Source organism: Thermobia domestica, chromosome 15 (assembly GCF_964235325.1).
Source record: "Thermobia domestica chromosome 15, izTheDome1.hap1.1, whole genome shotgun sequence".
Classification (NCBI taxonomy): Eukaryota; Metazoa; Arthropoda; class Insecta; order Zygentoma; family Lepismatidae; genus Thermobia; species Thermobia domestica.
This window is the reverse complement of record NC_137468.1, coordinates 111886990-111904448: the sequence shown is the minus strand read 5'-3', so window position 1 is coordinate 111904448 and position 17459 is coordinate 111886990. Positions and strand designations below refer to the sequence as shown.

The window sequence follows — 17459 nt, the reverse complement described above, 5'->3', positions numbered from 1 at the left end:
TTGTTCGCCGCGTTCTTCTTTCAGTATAAAATTCCTGCCTTTCTCTCTCGCTCTCCCTCCTTCTTCTATCGACGCGTCACCTTCCCGCGCGAGTATGTGAAGAGCTTGATGATTGGTTGAGTATTACTTAGGAAAGTTGGTAATCCTGGCTGTAGATAGAACAATTCCAATATTTCCATATACATAGTAGAATATTCTTAAACGCACTTAGAGTCACATGACACAAAATAATTTTCTGATTGGCTGAAAGCTGTGTGGTAAACTCAGTGAGTATGGCAACACTAAGGACGGAACAAAATGACCACTTGAAATTTTTAAAAAATGTATTTTTTAAAAAAAAATTTTCGTCTAAGTTATAATTACTTTGCAGAAAAATGAATTATATTAGTTGATAGCCAAAGTATTTACATTACACAGCTTTAAGATAAGAAGGTATGAATATTATACATATAACAAAAAAAGATGGGGTGTACTGACCATTTTTTATTTTTTAAATTCGTAGTTTATATAAAATAACTTATATATATTACTATGAAACAAAACACCATTTTTTCCTAAAAATCTTTGCAAATAATTCCACCACTTTCAAGAAATTTCATTACAAAATATTGAATAGTTTCTTCTCAAAAAATTTTAAAACTGCCTGTTTTCATTTTCTGACTTTAGAGAAAATGTCACTATGAGGTACAAGAAACAACATAGACTTTCAGCGCTAAAAAATTCAAACTTTTTTACTTACAATTTTATATCATAGTAGATAATCGTTAATAGCATCATTGCAATGCGAGAGCAATATACCAAAGCGCAGAAAGAGTAAACATTAAATAATAATGAATTTTTGAAACCATATTTGCAAGAGGTCGAGCATGCAAAAACATTGCAGATAAGCAAATTCCTTTAATTTATTTGATAACAGTATATTAATAAACAGTCAGAATGGGAACATAAACAGTTAGAAATTGTTAAAAATCACATCCTAAAATAAAGAATAATATATACTGCCTTGGTAGGAAATGACCACTTTACGCCATATATATATATATATATATATATATATAAAATCTTTGGATTTTCGAAAAATGCGTGTTGTTTAGTTAAGAATATAGTTTTTAAAAATCTTTATATTTTCTTTCAGGAAAATAGTAACGAAATTATAGATTACTGTCAATCATTTCAATACGTAAACCTAATAAGCTTCTTAGAATAAATATGATAATCAGGTTAAATTTTAGTTAGTGAATTATCACACTTCGTCTAACTTATTGACTAAAATTAGAGTGAAGCTATAGATAACAGCATCTAGTTTAGCAATTTTTAACCGTCTACGAAGATAGTAACAGATGAAACTGAAACCATAATAATAAATGACACACATAATCTATACTTACAAGACAAGGCTGTTCTTATTTCTATAACTTAAAAATCATTAATGAAAAATAATTTTGAACGTAAACTGGTGTAATAGTATCTATAGTGACACGTAAAGAATGCTTAATTTTCAGAAATATAGTAATTTCGGGAGTTGTGAAAATTCTTCACGGTTGTTAAAAACCGAAAAACGCAAATTTTAATAAGAACATAATAATTCGTATTATCCGTAGGGGATATATTTTGTGACTCCGTAAACTGAGGGGCGTAACCAGCGTATTGCAAAAGGAAAGCTGGTTGACAAATATAGAAACAGAAGAATTTTTTTTAAAGAGATAGGGATTGTAAAACATTACCATTCATCACGTAATTTGAATCAAAGAGAAAATCATATTTGTATAACCAGTGTTCGTTCCCTTTTTTACATGAACACATTTTACAATAGTTATATGTGTAAGTCATTCCCTCAGTGGTAATGATGCGTGGGTTTCTTTGATTTGTTTTAATTATCATTTAGCGTCCCATTTCAGCAGCGAGGTTTTATGCAGGGTGTGAAATCCCGGGGGGGGGGACGGAAGGGATTTCTCCCCACCAAAAGTTTTACACTTGCGTTTCCCCCTCACCAAAATTTGTAAGGGGGGACACCTTAATAGGAAAATATAAGTAGGTCTATAATGAAAATTTTCAGACAAACAATTTTAAATGCATGCTGTTTTTTTTGTTTAAAAAAAACGTAGTTTATTTGTAAAAGGACCAGGTGTTTAACTTTTTCGGTTGTTGACGAGATGAAGACCTTTATTCTCTAGCGTACCAGTTACCTGCAAAATTGGTAAAATTTCTCAAACAAAAAGATTGTTTTTCAATTTCAGTGGACGAATCTACAAACAGGTTTGCGGATAAGCACTTGCTGTTATATGAACATATGTGGACGAAGAAAATAAACCTTGTTGTCGTTTTTATAAATTAGTGCCTGTAGAAAATGCCGATGCAAATTCCCTTGAAGAGAAAATTATTCAAGCATTTTCCGAAGATGACATAGATATTTTTAATCTTAAAGAAAAACTTGTTGGATTTAGTTCGGAAGGGGATGCAGTGTTTACTGGGAGAAACGAAGATGTTGCTGCTCAAATTAGAAGAAATGTCAACCCGTGGCTAATTAGCGTACACTGCAAGGCACATCGAATGGACCTAGTTTCTGAAAGTTTTTGGTGTTGTGAATGCTGTTCACAGCTTTGAATATTTGTTAGGCGAACTTTACAAGGTGTTCAATAAGTCATCTACAGCTGCAAAACTTAAAAGTATTGCGATAGGCACAGATGCCGCAGGACTGCTGAAAATCAAACGATTGTTTCACATATGTTGGATTTCAAATGAGAAGGATGCATTATTGGCAGCCTTTACATATTTTTCTTGTATGATGCAATTCCTACTCTTGGAGTATGAAAATAATGACCATTTCAGCAGACAGTTTTAAACTGAGTGGTATTTACAAAAAAAAAAAAAAAAAAAAAAAAAAAAAAAAAAAAAAAAAAAATCGGGGAAAAAGGACATTTTATTGTTCGGTTTTCTTCTGGTATTGCGTCCATTCTGTCTAATATTAGTGAAACGATGCAAAAGGAAGCAGTTTCGTACAATGAAATAGAGAAAAAATTGAACCTACAATCCATGCTGAGAGAAATGCGTATGAAAGATGATGTCTACCAAAGTCTTTGCAAAGATAAGTATTTAGTGCACTGCAAACAAGCATCTGATACAGGGAGTGATGATAGTGAGTTTGATCAAATAAGGGGGCAGGTAATCCAGGGTTTAGTAGACGAAGTGGAAAGAAGATTTCCTTCTAATGATGTGCTAAAGTGCTTTTCAGTGTTTAAAAATAAAGATCGTAATAACATGAGTGGTTTATACGGTAACGTAGACGTATATAAAGCAGCTCAATTGTTTGGTTTGACTCTTGATACTGCAGTGTCAGAATGATTTGGTTTAATTTAGTTTAACGTCCTACGGTTATGCCTGCTAGGCTAAAGGAGACGTTGACCTACTGATTATAATGAATCCGAACCACTTTGGTCGTTCAACTGTACCCCACCGGGAATCGAACCAGGGACCACGCTAACCGAAGTCAAGCGTGGTAGCCGCTAGACCAAGCGGGAGTTCTACAGTGTCACAATGCAGAGAGTACAAGTCAAGTTCTAAGTCGGTAAATGATTTTCAAGTTCTTAAAACCTTAACGCAGAAAGTTCGTTCTGTGCCATTATCAACTGCTGCCTGTGAACGTGGATTCAATGTTGTTCATATTAAAAGTTCTTAAAGAAACCGCATGTTGGCGAGTACCTTGCAATCTTTATTGATCATTAAACTCAGTGGACTTCCTTTAAAATTATGGGATGCTGTTACTGCTGCTCGTATGTGGGTTTCATCTCGCCATCATATGTCCAGCTCTCGTTACACACGGAAAGAAAGTGAAGTTTAATCTTAATTTTTTTCTCTAAGATAAGATACGTTATTGCAAACTATATTTTAGGTCTATAAATACAGTAACACAATCATTCGATACTCATATTATTGTGGCTCTTCGGTGGTCTAGTGGCTAGCACGCACGCACCATCTTCGGCTAAGGAAGACTGTCATGATGAGATGAATTATAATGGTGGATTAAGATAGTGGAAGAAAGCGGGAGGACCCCGAGAAAACCCACATACAATTGTTTGTATACCACAAGCAGAATTTGGCGCGAGCTAGGATCCAGCCAATGATCCCACGCATCTGAGGTGAGCGCACTACCATTGAGGCAACACGGCTTTTTGTTGTCTATCAAGTATTTGTATAGAAATCATATCTGTTATTTATAATCATGTATTCTTGCTAATAATACAATATAGATACATAGTATCATTTAGACTTACAAAGGTGACCGGATATCTGAACGACCAAACTGAAACACTACATACTTAGCGAAGAAACGGTAATTTCATAAAAGCTATGAGGATCTATGGCTGGCCAGGTGGAGCATTTCAACTTACTAGATCTGATGCTTGGTTAGCACAACGATTCTCAGGAGCTATTATTTTTTACTTCTAGATCTCATACTGCTATTTTCGTGAATGCAGCCTTCAATATGATGGTAAACACAAGAGGAATGTGCTCCCATGGGAGTCTAACCCTGGATCATACGCACCGAAATGCAGTAGATAAGTGTACCAATTTTGGTTAAATAAATAACATTAAAGTATTTTTAAATAACAATGACGACTAGTTTGAACATTTATTATTATTATTATTATTATTATTATTATTATTATTATTATTATTATTATTATTATTATTATTATTATTATTATTATTAATCCATTAATATTTCAATTTTTTGGTGGCTCCACGAAGCATTAGTGTGGATCGCTGAACTTCTTCCCCCCCACCATTTTCAAATGATTTCCCACCCTGGTTATATGAGACGTATACCTAAAGTTTAACGAAAAACCCGAACCGCTATCGTTCAATGCTCTTCCACCGAAAATCAAATCCGGCACACCATGCACCAAAGGCACACGTGCTAGCCATTAGACCAATGGGAGGGCTAAAGTGCGTGGGGTATATGTTTGGTGGTGAACAAATACGTTCTGCGTGGGTTTTCTCCCACTTTTTTTCATTCATGCATTTCGTTTATTATTGCTATCACTTGTCTCTTTTAACCTAAAACAAGTATATTATTTTTTAGTTGAACGTCTCACGATTACGACTTTTAGGCTAAAGGAGTGATGATGAATGAATGTGAATAATTGTAAAATTAGTTATTTTCACTTCCACTGGAAATCGAACCGAGCACCACGTACATACATGGCGCACGCGCTTGATACTAGACCGGCAGGGAGGGTTCTTTAGCCTACAGGATATAAACGTGGAACGTTAAAAGTGTAAGCCATCCATAGGTGGTATTATTGTGTTCAAAAATTAAATAGCAAGAGTTTTATTAATACTTTACTTTAGGAATATTGTTTAAAATTGAATGAGTTAAGGAGAAATTTGTGTTACTTTTATTTACGGTGAATGTGAAGCACAATTCTAAAAGTATGATTTATATCATTATTCGTTTTCTAACCAGATATTATGTTGTTCTATTAACTTAAAAGAACTTAAGTGACGTGATTATAACTTTTCACATGATTACACATTCAGATTAACTTATTATTATGTCTGTCGTATAATAACTGTCTAAATTTTCAAGGTGAATTGCCATCTTCCTCAGCGACACTTTCTTATACATTAACAGCAAATTCTTTACATGTAGTGTGATCTAAAAAATAATTAATGTTGATGTTGGAAGTGGCTGCTGAAGAAGATAGAAGATCACATTGGAAGTTTCGGTAACTTCTGTATGACAGCCATATACCAAGATTAGTTATGGTATACGAAGATTGCTCTTATAAAGTGTTAAGATTTTGTTTTCCGTAAGATTTACTATCAATCATAAAATGTAATTTGAGAATTATTACTGTTGATAATTGGAAAACGTTTCAAAAATACGATGGGTGTATAAAATTTATGATGTGATTGCGTTTTCTTTCGATTCAGATTCTGAAGCTTACTTGATAGTGGAAAATCAATCATCAGATGATTACCGGACTGCAGAAGAAAGCAAACACTGATTGAAGTATAATTGTGGACCAAATGAAGAAATTTCAGTCCATTGGAGGAATCCTTCGACACGTGAGACTACACTTCAGTTCAGAATGGAAGCTAATGTTTATTATGTAACATTATACGGTTCGTGCATGCTATATATAGCTTCGATGATAAAAGGTACGTTGAACTTGAATCCAGTTAATCAACCAAGAGGAATGTCCATAAGTAGACTTGTATTGTGATATCTTCCACTGAATTGAAGACTTCTGTTTTATTATTGTTGTAAGAAAATTGAAATGAAAAGAAGTCTTTAAGTTTTACGTCCCATGGTTATACTGGGTAGACTAAAGGAGACTGTGATGATGAAAATAAATGAAATGATGGAATGAAGAAAGTGGGAGGAAACTGAAGAACCACGAGCAAACCCACTCAAACGGTGCTTTTCTACCACAATACCCACTTGGTGTGAGCTGGGATCGAACCAGAAGTGAACGCTCTACCATTAAGCCACTGTTGTCCCCAGCATTTACATTATTTCATAAATGAGGTTTGGAATTTATCATTATCATATTTAGAACAAAGAGATAAGAATCACTATTGTCTTCAATATTAATTGTCAAAATTTTATACGAGAAATACCTGGAATCAAAGCAGACTGAGGGGTGTGTTTTGATCGAAGAGTTTGATAAAATGTAAGAACCAAATACTTGCATGAATAAGCGATTGAGGCAAAGTTCATATGTAAAATCGCATCTTCCAACCATCTGCTAAAATTCCCTTTTTAATATTTTTTGAATGATTTTTCTTTTACTATTATTATTATTATTAAGTTGCCGCGATGGCTCAGTGGTAGAGCGCTCACCTCTGGTACTTGCAGTTCTGGGTTCGATCCCAGTTCCCGCCAAGTGAACTTCGTCGTGGACAAATACTGTGTGCGTGGGTTTCCTCGGGGTTCTCCCGTTTGCTCCCACTTTCTTCATTCCACCATTTCATTCATTTCTCATCATTACCATCTCAGCCTACACGGTATAATCGTGGAACGTAAAACTCAAAGATTTCATTTAATTTTTTATTAAATTGTTAGTAATTGTTACGATGGTTTAATTATTTTGAGGAAAGTGCATCTGGTATATAGAAGATCGCAATGAAAGTGGTTAGAGTACTTCTCACAAGGATATACTTTTCTATACATTTATGTTTGTTTCGTAAATGACGACTAAAAACACCAGAAGACTGAAATGACCTATAGCATTCATTCTCTATACATTTAAAAATACAATATTCTAATCTGTGATGGTGATATTTTAAGTGCAGAATAAGATTTCTGATCCCTAGTTTATCTTTCTTGCAAATATAGCGAATTGGCATTTTGAAATATAAAAATAAAGTAACAGAATAATTGTAAAACGTTATTCCACGTTGAGGATCAGTATTCCATACGCCTAAACTAAATACGCCTTATTGTAGCGTAATGAATTATATTACAAGTTACAAAACTTAAATAATACCTTCTATGTACATATTAAGCAAGGTCATTCATAAGTGTGTAAACCGACATTATTTTCTTGTTATATGCCATTGTAATTTTGTACACAAATTTCTGAATTAGGAGCCAAACTTGCTCACACACTACAGGATATTTAATCTGCATTACAAAAAAAGCACTTAAAGCAAACATCCACGGCCTTTACAATACTGTTGAAATGATACTACACCTGATCTATTAGCACATAATAGTCCCTTATATCTACCATTGTGTTTCCAACTGCGACAACAAATTGCAACAATTCCTTTGCAACCCATATGTCACTTTTCAAAATTCTCGATTTGCTGAAGAAGGTTCCAGGGGATACGGAAATTGTACAGTTAAAGCATGTTATAGAAACTGTGAATAAACGAGTAGGTATATAAACAAACGTTAATTATTTATCTATTAATAACTGCTTTATATGTTACGTGTTATTGTGTTAAGTAAATGAATACGTATATAAACAAGTGTTAATTTTTATCCATCAATAAATGCTTCGTATGTTACGTTCGATTGTATTAAAAGAAGCGAAGAAAGTAAGATTAAGAAATTTTATAAAACTTCAAATACAAAAAGAATGTCACATTTCTGTAACTGATATTTTGAGTGTTGTAATAAAGTTCTTGAAATGAATCACTTTCACATTTTTATATTTAATATTTTCTACCAGATATTATATTGTAAATTGTTAAATTTCTGTAATGAATATTCAGAAAGTTACATGTATTTTCATTCTACTCAAACTGGTTGACATATAGTTACATTTAAATTTTAAAACTTTGACTCAGTATCTGATCAATCTGTTCTATATGTTAAAAAAAAAAAAAAAAAAAACTTGGTTTGCTACAAACCTCCTATTATGTTTGCTGGCACGCAGTTAAATAAGCGTAATATTTTTATCTTCTATTCATTAGGGATAAACATAAGAATGTAGATCAATTTTTCTAAAACTTAAGAAGTAAAATACATTTTGTGATATGAAAATATATTAATATAAAAAAATTCAATAGGGACTCACTTTCCTCCGACCTTCAATATTTTAAGATTTATAAGTGCTATGAAATTTATTTTAAATAATTTTGTGCTTTGTGACTGCTTAAAAATCACGGTAAGTTCTAGGTGTTATACACATCTTGATGTTCCACAGGTAAGAAAGTTAAACTGACGTAAGAAGTTAATGCTGGAAGTGCTTCTTTTTTTTAACGGCCAACGATTATGCATTGAAGCCAAAGGAGACGGCTATGATGAAATGGATAAAAAAGATGGTGTGAAGGAAGTAAAAACTGGAGGACCTAGAAAACTCACGCACGGTGTTTGTGCATCATAAAACTCTCTTCCATTGTATTTCATAATAGAGTATTTTGATTGTATAGAAGGTGAACATCGAGATATATTTAGGTTTGAACTTGGTGAACTCTCGGTCGTACTTATCTGGTGAAGACAAAACAAGAGAAAATATTTTAAAAGATTTACGAAGGGGTTTGGAGCCGGTGGTCTCTGAAAAAAAAAAAAAAAAACTACAACGAAGCAACGTATGCTTGTAACTGATCGATGTTTATGACTTATCAGGTGGTAAATTCCTTCTACAATAGAACTAATTGTATTATGTAACAAACAATGGCAATAGCACAAATAGTTCTTAATTATTATGTCACGCAGATTCTACTTTAAGTGATGATTTTCTTCAATATGTTACTGATTATTTATTCTCTATAAATAATATAAATAAAGATATAACCAAAAATTACAATTAATGCATAGATTTCCTTAAGAAAATGGAAATCAGTAATATATTGAAGTAATTTATCACTTAGAGTAGAATCTGCGACGATTCCAGTGATTTTTGATTCATTTTGTTCTGACAAACAAATCACAGAAGTCACTTTTAAACAAACATTTGTTTAAATGGCATTTGGTGTCCCATCACAAACGTTTGTTACCTACAAACAAACAGCAGTTTGTTAATTACATACAAAGTCCGTCGTTTGCATACAGTAAACAAACCGATTTTTAGGTTCTGTAAACAAGCTTCCCATTGCTGGTAAACACGCACTTTTATATAAACTGATAGAGTGCTTCGGGTAGAGATGCCTATAGGGGAGAGATGCTAGTTTTGCTATAACTTCGTCGTAACAACAACAGATGGCATGAGCTTGCGTAGGCTGTTAGCGGAGGTCAAGAAGAAGGAAGGGACGTCATCAGTCACGTCGATGAGTATGTTATGTACTTGTTTCACGGTAAAATGTACAAATTATCAATAAATTTACACATGTTTTTGTTTGTGAATAATTCGTATTTTCTGCATTAATTTGTAATACAATTAATAATGACGCGAAATACGTAGTTGCTATATAGAGAGGATTCCAGTGTAAAGTGCACGTGAGTCTCAGCATACCTTGTGGCAGTTTTGGCGCGAAAATTCAGCTGGCATCATTCCCCGATGTTTGGGAAAGTTGCTACATCAATGTCGGGTAAAGATGCATGTGTACATTTTCTCGGGTAAAGATGCAAGTTTAATTCTAACTCGGCTACTCACGAATTCCTGACCTCGTGATTAATATCAAGAAAGTTGAAAATGAAAATATACAGAACTGTTATTCTCCCGGTATTATTTTAAAGTTCGGAAAGGGCGAACGTTTGATATAACGGCTATGAGTTCCATAAGAGATAGTTATTAGTAAAACCCTTCGTATACAATGCACATACACTTCTATACATATTCCATAACACATAGTATGATCATTGTGTACTTATATTTTTCCAGGTTGTCTTGGTCATGAATATTTAAAATTGCTCTTTGCCTGCATATAGAAACAACAAAATGCAGAATTTGCTACAACTGGACGAGAGATACTAACACTAGCATACAACTTCGCTGAACGTTATGGTTGAAGCATAAATTTAACAAAGGGAATGGAATGACTGGATAAGATTGGTTCTAGTCTTTCATGAGATTTCCTACGTTAGTAAGAAGAAAGTTTCAGAATTTGTCTAGCGATCGAGCAGAATGTATGAATCGTGCGAATATTGGAAATTATTTTAAACTTCTTTTAGAAATCTGTGAGAAACATGATTTACTCAACAGAGCAGGTAGTATTTTTAATTGTGATGAAATAGGAATACAATTAAATTCTTGTTCAGAAACTGTAGTAGCAGCAAAAGGTTCCAAACAACTTAGTGTGCTTTCGTCAGAAGACAGTTTAAAATATTTCACTGATTGCTTGTTCCAATGCAGAAGGCTATTTTCTGCCAATGTTATGTATTTTGAGAAGGAAAAATAAGAGGCCCGAGTGGCAAGATGCTCTTTCTAATGGTTCTACAGTAGTTATGAATCAAAAACATACCTATGCAAATTCTGAAATCTTCATGAATTGGTTGCAAAAAACACTTTCTGCCACGCAAACCCCCAGGAAAAGTCTTATTCGTTCTGAACGGTCACTCTTCTCATTGCACTAATCCTGATATGCTGGAACTTAACAACAGAAAATGATATTATCGTGCTTTGCCTCCCCAGTCACTGCGCTTATTATTTGCAGCCATTAGATAAGAGCTTCTTTCGTCCATTGAAGCGTTGATTCTACAGAGCTGTGTCACAATGTCAGCGAACACATGCACATAGAAAACTATCCAGATCACTGTTTTCTATCTTGCATCGTCAAGCCTGGGATAAAGCTGCAACACACAGAAACGGTACTTCAGGTTTTCCAAGCATGTGGGATCGTGCCCTACAATTCTAATATAATCCCTGATGAAGCTTTTGCTATTTCAGATTTTAATGTGCTTCAACTAACGAACGAAATTCTGCTTCTCCCTCTCCATCAGACGAAAGCACTCTTTCAAAACACCTTCCTCGAGATTCTGTGTCTTAGCTGCTCAAATGACTTGTCTCAATCTTCTATTCCTGCATCTTCCTTTAGTATTGTACGTTCATCCTCCCTCCATCAGGAAATACCTTTTGAAGACATATCTCCAATTCATCCCGTAGATCGCGAAGAAATCCCAACTGGTAGGAGACGAAAACCAAAAAGAACAGCACATATTTTGAATGACACTTAACATACACGCTCAAAAAGCACTAGGGACAAGTAGCAAGTAAACGTTAAACTAGCAACAATGTCCTGTTTTAGTTCTGCAGGAAGTTCTGGTTGCAAATTGAAGACACTTATTACGAAATCAGCTGCAAAAGTAGGGCTATGTCTAAATAACAGAAAGGATGGTGTTTCCTCCAATGACCATTGTTGTATATGCGGTCGATGTTATTACGATCCAAAAGGTGTAAACGTGGCATGGATCAGATGTACGATGTGGTTGCACGAAAATTGTGCAATATTTCCTGATACATGTGTCGCATGCCACAACTGAGTTAAGATGTTATAAATATAAGTATTGATATGGTAGGAAACACCGTTTTGACTATACTTTTTTCTCATGACTAGGGTGGATTTAAGTTTGTGTGAGTTGGACGCGTATTATCCGGTATTTTATAGTAACTATTAGGTAAACATGAAGACTCAACATTGCATTAGAATGTAGCTAATACTTATTTCACGGATATAAACTAATCCTATAAAACATATTATCTTTGGAGTCTCTACATAATACTGCTTTTATTTTAATTCATGAAGTTTCCTTCTGTATGAGAAGTACAATGTTTTCAAACTAACTATATTTATATTTCTATGCATTTCTTTATGCTACATATAACTGTGTTGGGGCATGACAAGCTTATTGTATGTGTTTGTACTTAAATAAAAGCATTAACGTATTTCTTTGCTAATTGTAACTACAATTATATTATCGTGGCATCTTTCCCCGAAGCACTAGGCATCTCTACCCGACATATCGGGGTAAGATGGCAAATTTCATTAGTCATTTCTTCAATAAATTGTCAGTGCACTATAGAAGTTCAACATGTGATATTTACAGCAATTGTGCGTTAACCCTGTAGCTATTCATTGCAGTACAGTTTGTATTTTATCACCGCATTATTCAAGAGATACAGTCCTCAAAATGAAAAAGTATGGCGTCTTCCCCCGTTCTACTATATGGGTGTCAGAAACAATTATTTGTTTGGTCCCTATTTAAATAAACTTGCTTGTTTACCAACAATTGTTTTTTTGTTACTTGCAAACAAGGCTCTTTTTTCTGTGTAAAAAAAAAAATGGGCAAAGATAGGCACGGGGGACGGCGTGACGTCATCCGTCCCCCTACCTTTTCAGATCCACTTTTATCCCTGTGTAAGAGTAAACTGAGAGCATGACAGTTAACGTTTACGGATAATGTATTTTCGCTCAGAATTGTACGAGTAAAACAGTAATAGAAAATTTAGAGTAGATTTTAGGTAGTTATTTAGTAGCAGCAGAATATAGGGAAAATACAATTTTAAGTCAATTTATAGACTTAATAGATTTTCACTGTACTGTTACATGACAGTGTCGTGTTAGGAGAACTAAATAATATGAAGAGTTGATAGTGAGTGCGTATATTTCCTTAACATATATATAACATAGATCATAACAAGGTCTTCTAAAACATTCTTCCAATTTTCAGAACTAAGGGACCATGGTCCCCCCTAAGAAAATATCCTAGTTACGCCAATGGCGATAAGTTGTAAACAAACTGCAGAAAGAAAGGGAACTATGAATATTACTAGTAAACAACACAGCGCGTATTATAAGCAACTGATGATGATTCGACAAAACAAAAAAAAAAAAAAAAGAAAAAGAAAAAGAAAAGAAAAAAGATAGGAACATAGAGTGATAACCTTCACAATGTCAACGAAAAAGTAATTCTAAATATATTAATATTTATTCTGCTAAAATTGAATTATTCGGAATAACTTGAAATGGAGAGAAATTTCCGAAAAAAGAGAATAAATACTCGCAAGTAACAAGACAGAATGCGATCATATTTGTCTAGTATTAGAATATAATTGTTTCGAGAGGCAGAACATTTTGGAAGTAACAATCAATTAACTTTGTCTAGAAAATAATACATCATTTCTAGGCTTTTGCTTTTCCAATACGGATTTATTTCCTCCCTTTAGTATCAAATGTGGCATTTAGTAAAAGTTATATCATACTTTGATACTTAGATTTTTAGTACATATCTCCCATTTTGGTTCACGTCTGGCCTACGTTTCCTCTGATGCTCACTAAATCAGAAAGAATCCTCTCCATGGACGATAGATGTTCGGCAGAGGTTTGATCATTGATAATCTCCATGTGTTGAAGTTCTGGATTTTATTCAGAAGGGACTTCCTAGGTTCAATTCAGCAGTTTTTTTTTTACCACTGAACCCAGCAGTACACTAAAGAATGCGGAATCCAGACAGGGTGACATGACCAAGATAAAGCAAGGTACTTGTAGAAAATACAGTAACATTTTAATGGATTGTTCTCTTCAAGTATAGTACAAAACATCATATATGCATGGTATGATTGGAAGGTTTTAAGACTGAGCTTGTAATTTTAAAATTGAAATACTGACAGGCTATTACGATGGATATATCATTCAAAGTACAGTGTATCCAATATATAATGCAACCCCGAGTTTGAGATAGTAGAACTTTTGAATCCGAAGCGATACACAAATGATGGTTATACCAAAATGAAGCTTTATTTATGCATATATTTTTAAAGTAGGAAGCAATGATTGAAGTACACTAGGAACCACACAGTGTTGCCAGATGTAACCGGTGTTTTTTTTTTTTTTTTTTTTTTGTAAAACACGTAAATTGACTCATAATTCATAAGTATGGATGTTCTGTCTTTAATTTTGAGTTTGTTTACTTGAAGTAACTTAGAAATTATAAAGCAGGAAAAAGAATTTTTCATTTCCACCGATAACCAATCGGATGAGGCCTCTGTAAGGGAGAACTAGGGAAATCATAGTTTTCATAAATTATCACTTTGAATATTGGCAACACTACTTATGTTTCAGTGCATCAAAAGGTGTGTTAAGGATCTGTCTACATTATGGAATTCCTGAAAACATTGAAAAAGAAACTTTGAAATTATCATCACAAAACTTACTTGCATGCAACCGGCAACACTGATTTCTGTGCAGGCCAGTCCATTACAGGGATGTTATGGTCGTGTAACCACTCCGCCATAGGCCGTGCAGTATGAAAAGGTGCTTGATCGTGTTAAAAGATGCAATTGCAGTGGCGGCGATTGGACGTTAAAAGTGGGGGGGGGAAAGACTTGACGGAAGGTTGTATAACTAATAGGATACTATCTTTTTTGTTAAAATACAGTATATCGTATTTCATATTTTATTAAGTAAATTGACAAGTGCAACGCAAGTAGATACTAGCCCTTTGACTCTTAAACAACAAAGGTGTAAGAAGAGATTTGATTCCTTGCTCATGAACATCTTAAAATTGAAAGCGGCTGATTAATATATTGAATCCTTGTAAGAAGTGAAAGTATACTGGAATTCTTGTGTTCCAATAGGTTAATTTTTGGGTTATTTTCCGTGGCAATTAAAACGCAATTTCTGCAGCTTTTTTAACTCCACGGGAGGACAACCATCACGTATTCACGCAACGGCGAATGTTATATGGCACCATTTTTTCTATGAACCAGTAATACATACAAAAAGCTTACATTTCCAAATGAAACTATATACATTAATTGGTTACTTGAAAAAAGTGGGGGGGGGCAACTGCCCCCCTTTGTCCCCCTAATCGCCACCCATGCCGAATTGCTCTTTAACAGTGGGAAGCAAGAATGTGGTTAAAACATCAATGTAGGCCTGCGCTGTGAGAGTGCCACGCAAAACAACAAGGGGTGCAAGCCCCCTCAAAGAAAAACACCACACCACCACCACACGACCACACCATAACACCACCTCCGAATTATACTGTTGCCACTACACATGCTGACAGATGACATTCACCGGGCATTCGCCATACCCACACCCTGCCATCGGATCGCCACATTGTGTACCGTGATTGGTCACTCCACGCAACATTTTTCCACTGTTCAATCATTCAATTTTTACGCTCCTTACACCAAGCGAGGCGTCGTTTGGCATTTACCTGAGTGATGTGTGGCTTATGAACAGCCTCTCGACCATGAAATCCAAGTTTTCTCACCTCACGTCTAACTGTCATAGTACTTGGAGTGGATCCTGATGCAGTTTGGAATTCCTATGTGATGGTCTGGATAGGTGTCTACCTATTACACTTTACGACCCTCTTCAACTTTCGGCGGTCTCTGCCAGTCAACAGACGAGGTCGGCCTGTACGCTTTAGTGCTGTACGTGTCCCTTCACGTTTCCACTTCACTACCACATCAGACAGTGGACCTAGGAATGTTTAGGAGTGTGGAAATCTCGCGTACAGACTTTTGATATAAGTGACACCCAATCACCTGACCACGTTCGAAGTCCGTAAGTTCCGCGGAGCACCCGATTCTGCTTTCTCACGATGTCTAATGACTATTGAGGTTGCTGATAATGAGTATTTGGCAGTAGGTGGCAGCACAATGCAACTAATATGAAAAAAGTGTGTTTTTTGGGGGGTCCGGATACTTTTGATCACATAATGTATATGCATGAACCAGGTTTCATTTTGGTATAACCATTAATTGTGTATCCCTCCAGGTTCAAAAGTTCTACTATCCCAAACTTGGGGCTGCATTGAATATTGGACACGCTGTAGTTTCCTTCACTGAACGCACCGACTCGAACGGTGTTTACCTTTTTGAAGTGTTTGTAAAAATTTTCTTTCATGAAGGTCTGAAGAGCCTTCTCCATATTTGCCTGGAGGCCTTCAATGGGGTCAAATTGTTTCTCTTTTAGAAGTCGATTTTCGAAAAGACAGAAATCGGTATGGGTTTGTAAGGAGAATAGGGGGTTTCTGAAAGTACAGGAACTTTTTTTTTTTTTAATCCGTGATCAAGAACGTACAGTGCGGCAATGTGTTGTCGTAGTGGAAATCGTGTCTCTGCAGAGTACAACCGTTTTCTTTAACACAGTTTCACACGAACGCTGAAGAACACTTTTATACATTTTTAGTTGACTGTCTGGCCCTAAGAGGCAAATTCGGGATGCATGATATTCGTAGAATTAAAAAAATAAATAAATAAAACACTAATATTGTCGCGCTTTTTCGTTCGTGCTGAACTTTGATCGCATCACTGCGTTGATTATGCCTTTATTTCTGTGTCACGCCCATAAACTCATCATTTGTCTCTTAAAAGTGCCCTATTTATCAATTCTGGGTCAGTTACGGACCGAGCAAGCGATTCTGGGAATAATTCAGATTTGGTTCTGCTACTTTGATAACAATTTCCGAATGAATTTTGCGGTGACTCGCTCATGTTGAAATCTTCAGTTAAAATTGACTGAACCGCGTTGAAACCGCAAACTTCCACAATCTTTCCATTGTTTTTTGAAGCGGAAGACCGGCCGGACGGGGTAACTTTCGACTAATTCGCTATCTTTGAAAAATGAAATGAAATGAAATCTTTGAGTTTTACGTCCCACAGTTATGCCGGTTAGGCTAAAGGAGACGGTGATGATGGGAAATGCATGAAATGGTGGAATGAAGAAAGTGGGAGGAAACGGGAGAACCCCGAGAAAACCCACGAGCACGGTGTTTGTGCACCACAAAGTCCACACAATGCGCAAGCTGGGATCGAGCCAGGGACCCCAAGCACCGGAGGTGAACGCTCTACCACTGAGCCACCGCGCCCCCTTCGCCATCTTTGAATCTATTCTATCTGATACAAACATTTGATTCGCTCAAACATTTATCCCCCAATGTTCTTTTAAGGGGTTCATAGGTCTTCGAAGCTGATTTTCTGATTCTAACACAAAATTTCACACACACTGTTTCATTTTACGAAATCACAAATCCGCTGAGCAACGAAAACGTATATCTTCAGTCAGCAGGTTGCTACTCTCTACTGAATAAAGACATCTCAATGATTTTA

At 35.3% G+C, this 17459-nt stretch overlaps 1 long non-coding RNA gene across 1 annotated transcript in view; it reads left to right on the top strand.

Moving 5' to 3' along the window:
- Nucleotides 1-8149, top strand: part of LOC145671892 (uncharacterized) — a 46846-nt gene extending 38697 nt beyond the window's left edge. Inside the window, exon 2 of the long non-coding RNA XR_014128558.1 lies at nt 5938-8149. This is a non-coding gene — a long non-coding RNA (uncharacterized LOC145671892). The remainder of the gene's footprint in view (nt 1-5937) is intronic.
- The last annotated feature ends 9310 nt before the right edge of the window (nt 8150-17459 follow it).